Below are 6,833 nucleotides of genomic sequence, written 5' to 3'. Positions count from 1 at the left end.
TTCACTTTGTAAATGTGCCTGCCAGATAATTTAAAACTATATTTGTAGCTCCTATTATATTTCTACTGGACAGAACTGATGGAAAATATAATTTCAGGACTTCAAAGAAGGGACGTCATTGTTTTGAACAAAGCAATATAAATACATACTGATTACCTTAGGACGTAGCCCGAACTGTCTAGGAGATTTAAGTAGCAGGCACACTCTCTACCCCTGAAAATAAACTTTTAAACTAGTATTTTAAACTACATATCGTTGAGAAGAAAAAAAGATTCATTAAAAAACAACTAGAGGGCAATATAGGACAGTATAAAATAGGTGATATGTTATATTGCATAGGCTGTTGGAAAACCAAGAAAGGGCAAGTCATTCCATGCTAGGAGTAGTTTAGAAGGCTTCTTAGACATGCAGTCACATAGAAGAATGTCAAAGTTTAAAGGGAACCCCAAAAATCGGAGGAAAAACTTGAGACCAGAAAGGTTAAGGAACTTGCCCAGCCAGTTTGTGACAAAGTCAGTGACTTCTGAGTTCAATTGTTTCTACTCCATTAGCCTTCAGTTGGGTAGGATTTAGAAAGATGAAGACCTTTAATGTGTGACAGATTGAAGCCCCAAACTAGAACAGTGCTTCCTAAGAGGGAGAGGAGACTGTGGCATACATGGAGGTTGAAAAAGCTTCCCAGGTGATTCTAATAAACCTTCCCTTGCAACCCCTGTGCTTTATAGACTAAGAAGGAAGTGAGGCTTTGGCGAATTACTTATTTGGTTTATCTGACACCTCTAGTAAACTGACCTTACAGGGTCAGGCTTGGCAGGGAATATAAAGAAGAAAAAGATAGTACTTGTGGAGGAGACTTAGAAATGTAGTAATTGTGAGAGTAAAGATAATTTGCTTCTCTGCATTTGCTTGGATTAAAACATGTCTTTACTGTTACTTAAGAGGAAAAAATATGCACAATCTTGATTTGGTCTTAAACTTTGTGAGCCATTTTTTATGGCTTTCAAAATTAGTCTTTTTTTTTTTTTTTTTTTTTTTTTTTTGAGACAGGGTCTCACTCTGCCACCCAGGCTGGAGTGCATTGGCACGATCTTGGCTCACTGCAAACTCCGCCTCCTGGACCCAAGTGATCCTCTACCCTCAAGCCCCCCAACTAGCTGAGACTACAGGTGCAAGCCACCACTCCTGGCTATTTTTTGTATTTTTTTGTAGAGGCAGGGTTTCGCCATGTTGCCCAGGCTGATCTCAAACTCCTGAGGTCAAGCGATCCACCCGCTTCACCATCCCAAAGTGTTGAGATTACAGACGTGATTCACTGTGCCCAGCCAAAATGACAGTCTTTATGGGGGATGCCAATTACTTTCAGAGTGCCTGTTATATATTAGAATTGTCATTTTAAGCATTGCATTTCATCTTATTTTGAAAGAATACCAAGATTAAAAAGTGGTTAGAAAAAAAGGAATAATGGCTGGGCGTGGTGGCTTATGCCTGTAATCCCAGCAGTTTGGGAGGCCGAGGTGGGCAGCTCACCTGAGGTCAGGAGTTCAAGACCAGCCTGGCCAACACGGTGAAACCCTGTCTCTACTAAACATACAAAAATTAGCTGGGCATGGTGGCGCGGGCCTGTAATCCCAGCTACTCGGGAGGCTGAGGCAGTGAGCCGGGAGGCGGAGGCTGCAGTGAGCCGAGATCACACCACTGCACTCCAGCCTGGGTGACAGAGCAAGACTCTGTCTCAAAAGAAAGAAAGAAAAAAAGGAATAATAAAAACGAGTCGTTTGCTGTGTTTTGTGTGTAAACACTTTATCATATTAAACTCCTGTTGTGCATGGGAGACTTTTTAAAATCCTAGTTTAGGGCACTTAGCAATCATGAAAGTATAATGGTACTTAAACTTTTTGTAGTAGCATAATTCTTTTTCCAAAACAAGTTTTAGAGAGCCTGTAATTTCTAAAAGGACTGATGTATTTGAAGAGGATACAAAGAAGCCTGCCAACTCAGCCACTGGCCCATCTTCCTCAACCTGCTCAGTGAGTGGCACTCCAGGTGAGGGACTCAAGGGCTCTAAGTAACACAATATAAAAAGCATTAATCTGGCCAGGTGTGGTGGCTCACGCCTGTAATCCCAACACTTTGGGAGGCTGAGGTGGGAGGATCCCTTTAGCCCAACTCTGCTACTGAATAGCTGTGTGACCTTGGAGAAATTCCTTCCTTTACTCCTACCATACATGCTGTGTGCTACCTGAATGCTAGGCATTGAGAATTCGAACACCACCCAAGGTTTAAGCTCTTAAGGGGTCCGTAGTTCCATGGAAGAGACAGGTAAACAAATAATCAAATATTAATTTGATAAATATTTTGGTAAGGGTGTGTTCAAGGTGTTAGAAGAATGGAGAGAATAACTTTGGCCCGGAGGGGCATTCTGTTAAAGGTCAAACTCAATAACATGACTTCAAGATCCTTTCTGATCTGCCTGCTGACATCCTTTTTATTTTCTTCCTTCGTGGATCCTAAGCTGAACCTTTAGCAAACTCTCCTAGTTCTCCAAACCTATCATGTTCTCTTAGGCCTTCATGCATTCACATAGGTGGTACCTTCTGCCTGGAATGTCATCTTCCTTGTCTGTGCCTGGCAAATTTCTATTCATTACTCATAACTTGGCTCAAAGATCACTTCCTCTGGGAAGCACTTCCTGATTTTCCCCTGTAGGCGAGGCTGCCTCCTTCTTAGCTCTTACAGCATTTGATTAATCCCCCTGTGATAGTACTGTACTGTGGTTATCTTTATCCACACCTGTCTCTCACTAAACTGAGAGCTCTTTAAGGCCAGGGAGAGTGTCTTACTCATCTTTGTTCACTCTAGCACAGAACCTGCCACCCATTAGGTAGGAGAGACTCAATGTTAAATGAATAATTTTGTATCATAATAATACCTAAACTTCTCTTAAGTGCTCACACATCCTGCCAAGTGACTATGCTAAGTACTTTACATGTGAAGGAGTTCAGGAGATGCCACCCCAAAATATGCCACTTTGGCATGCTGATTATTTGAACCAAGGGCACTTGGGGAACAGTGGATACAGGCAGAGGCTGTCTCTGAGCTCCCCTTATCTGCCTAAAGCTGGCTCCTCCAAAAGGAATGTAATTGTCATGAATCCCCTCTCTAGGAATCTTACCAACCAGGAAAGATTAACTTGGATCACAGGAGAGGAGATCGGAGGCTGACACCACACCCAGACAATGACCTATTCTTCTGAGGGCTGCTTTGAGACAACTTTTATTACCTGAAAGACTTTTTATCTGCATAACAAGACAACCTCTGTTACCACACATTTCCTTCCATTGCTCTCACATAACTCTTGTGTTGCCACCAGCCCCCAGGAAGCCCCAAGCCCCTATTCCTTTCTGTAGTTCAGGATGCTGTATAAGCTTCAATTGAAACAATCCCTATAAACTTCATAAAATTAATCATGGAAAAAAGGAGGGAGAGAAAAAAATAAACCAAGCTTGCAGCAAATTCAGCATGAATCATGAGGTCAGCTTGCCCTCTGACCCGCTTCCTCATAGTTGTTTGCTGCCTACTGCTTCAAAATCATGTAGACCCTGTTACAAGATTATAGTTCCCCTTAACTGTTCTGTATCTCATTGCCTATTCTTCTGTAAGCAGCCACATGGCGCTTTTTATTGTAGCCATCCTCATCCAAATACCCTGAAGTTTTACAGGTGCAATTGTCCTAATAATTGCCCATGGACTCACATCATCTATACTGTTTTGCCTTGCAAACTCAAATTATGAATGAATCCATAGTTGAACAATACTATTAGCCTGATGATAGCAGCAGGAGGCAGACAAATCCCTAGGCAGACAGGGGCGGGTCCCCTGTGAAACCTGACCTTCAAACCAAAGACAGTTTAAAGCCTGAAAACCAAGCTACAAGTCTCAAATAAATCCACAGACCGGATTGAGAACCTCTCTTCCTGTTTGGCGTGCTTTCCTCTGATTGATCCCCACTCTTCACCTATTTTACATATACCTACCCTCCCTAACTGGTTTTTTACACCATTGTGCCCATCTTTGAGTGGTGTCTTTTTTTTAGCCTTTTTTTTGCACACTCATAAACTAATCAGCACACACTTCCCCATCCTGAGTCCATAAAAGCCCCGGACTCATTCACACTTTGGGACTACCCGCCTGCAGGTTGTGGGGAGCCTACCTAACTTTGGGTAAAAGGGCTGCCCAACTTGGGTCACCCCTCCACTGAGAGCTGTTTCATCACTCAGTTTGCCTTGCTCACCCACTGGCTGTCAGCATAACCTCATTCTTCTTGGATGTGGGACAAGAACTTGGGACCCCCTGAATGGTGTGTGCAAACAGAACTGTAACCCTGTAGCACTCCCCTCTGGCTTGCTGAGCAAGCAGGAGAGGGAGCCGCTGGGTGCCACATGCACCCCTTTGTCAGGCTGTGGAGAGTGGGACTGAAAGAGCTGTTAGCATGCTGCAACACCCTCTTTGGGGCTTCGAGGTCACTGGCATCCCTGTTCAGGCACCACCACAGTCCCTTCATCCAGACGCCTGAGCCCAAGGTGGAAGCAGGTCGTGGCACACTTGGCCCAGCTGAGGGCTGAGCGTGGATCCCACAGTGAGTGGGGGATCCAGGCCGGAGCACAAGCCAAGTGCAGCCCACTGGGCCGAGTGAGCAGGGTACCTCCTGTGGCGAGCCCAGGGCTGAGTGAGGCCCAGGCAGGGGCGTTGCCGGCCACAGAGGTCTCCAGTGGGCCAAGCAGCACTGAGGTCTCCAAACACTACCCTAATAGGTGTGTGATGGCTTTTAGCTAGTCTTACAAATCTCGCTCTCCCCACAACCATCAACCAAATTGGAGAATTTTTTGTAACTATAGCTTCATTCTCCTGATGTAACTTCAGTATGTGTTAATAGGACTTAACATGCTAATCACAGCCCTCTATTCACTATATATATATTAATTATAACACAATGAGGGATATTTACCTATTACATTAATAGCATTAAACCTTCCTTTACATGAGAAAACACCTTAATGTCCATACATCTTTTACCCCTCCTCTTCCTGTCACTGAACCCCAAAATGATTTTGGGCTTCATATATTGTAAATACAGTTGAACCAAAACATTGGATTGTAGAAGCCTCCAACTTCTTATTTACCAAGAAAGCATGCAAGAACTGCTAATTCATGTCCCCATATCTAACAATAAGGCTCAGCTTTTTTTTTTGTTTTTTTTTTTTGAGACGGAGTCTCGCTCTGTTGCCCAGGTGGAGTGCAGTGGCACGATCTCGGCTCACTGCAAGCTCCACCTCCCGGGTTCACGCCATTCTCCTGCCTCAGCCTCTCCGAGTAGCTGGGACTACAGGCGCCCGCCACCTCGCCCAGCTAATTTTTTTTTTGTATTTTTAGTAGAGACGGGGTTTCACCGTGGTCTCGATCTCCTGACCTCGTGATCCGCCCGCCTCGGCCTCCCAAAGTGCTGGGATTACAAGCGTGAGCCACCGCGCCCGGCCAAGGCTCAGCTTTTAAAGGATAGAAGCTATTCATTGGCCTTAGGAGCCAAAAAGATTGGTGCAACTCCAAATAAAAGTAATGCATATATTCTCCTCCTTTACCTTAACTTTTCCAATTATTATTACTTCAACTAATATTTACAAAAGTAACTCCTACCTCACCTACATAAAAACTTCCATCACATGAGCCCTTCATTACCAGTCTCATTCCAACTACTACATTTATTTACCCACTTCAGGAAACCATCGTCTCAAAATGACACTGAAAGACCACCCAAACCCTAAAACTCTCACTTAGCTTTAAACTAGATTATTTTTCAATAGTATTTATACCAGTAGCACTCTTCAGCTCATGGTCGGTTATAGAATTTAAATATGATGGCCTGGCACAGTGGCTCACACCTATAATCCCAGCACTTTGGGAGGCTGAGGTGGGTGGATCACCTGAGGTCAGGAATTTGAGACCAGCCTGGCCAACATGCTGAAAAATACAAAAATTAGCCAGGCGTGGTGGTGTGTACCTGTAGTCCCACTACTCAGGAGGCTGAGGCAGGAGAATCGCTTGAACCCAGGAGGCGGAGGTTGCAGTGAGTCAAGATCATGCCACTGCACTCCAGCCTGGGTGACAGAGTGAGACTCCATCTCAAAATAAAAATAAATAAATAAATAAATAAATAAATAAATATTATATATATATACACTCAGGCCCTAATATCAATCATTCTTCAAATATTTACTCACATTTCTCATCACCATACTAATTCTAGTCACTACCAACTTTTCACTGGATGAGAGGGAGCAGGTATTGTATCTTTACTACTAATCAGCTGATGATATGGCTGAACAGATGCTAACACAGCAGCCCTATAAGCAATTCTACATAATTGCATTGGAGACATTGGCTTCATCTTAGCAATAGCGTGGTTCCTATCATTCTCTAATACATGAGAATTTCAACAGATATTTATTCTTAACTCCAACCCCAATATCCTCCTACTAATTGGGCTCCTAGTAGCAGCAACTGGCAAATCAGTTCCATTTGGACTTCATCCGTGACTTCCATCAGCCATGGAAGGCCCAACTTCCATCTCTGCCCTCGTTCATTCTAGCACAATGGTAGTAGCAGGTATCTGCCTACTAATTTGCTTTTACCCCTTAATACAAAATAATATACTCATTCGGGCACTTACACTATGCTTACGTGCCATCACCACTTTATCCATAGCAATCTGAGCTCTAACACAAAATGATATCAAAAAAATTGTAGCATTTTCTACCTCAAGTCAACTAGGTCTCAAT

Source organism: Nomascus leucogenys, chromosome X (assembly GCF_006542625.1).
Source record: "Nomascus leucogenys isolate Asia chromosome X, Asia_NLE_v1, whole genome shotgun sequence".
Lineage (NCBI taxonomy): Eukaryota > Metazoa > Chordata > Mammalia > Primates > Hylobatidae > Nomascus > Nomascus leucogenys.
Note: the sequence above shows the minus strand (reverse complement) of the source record.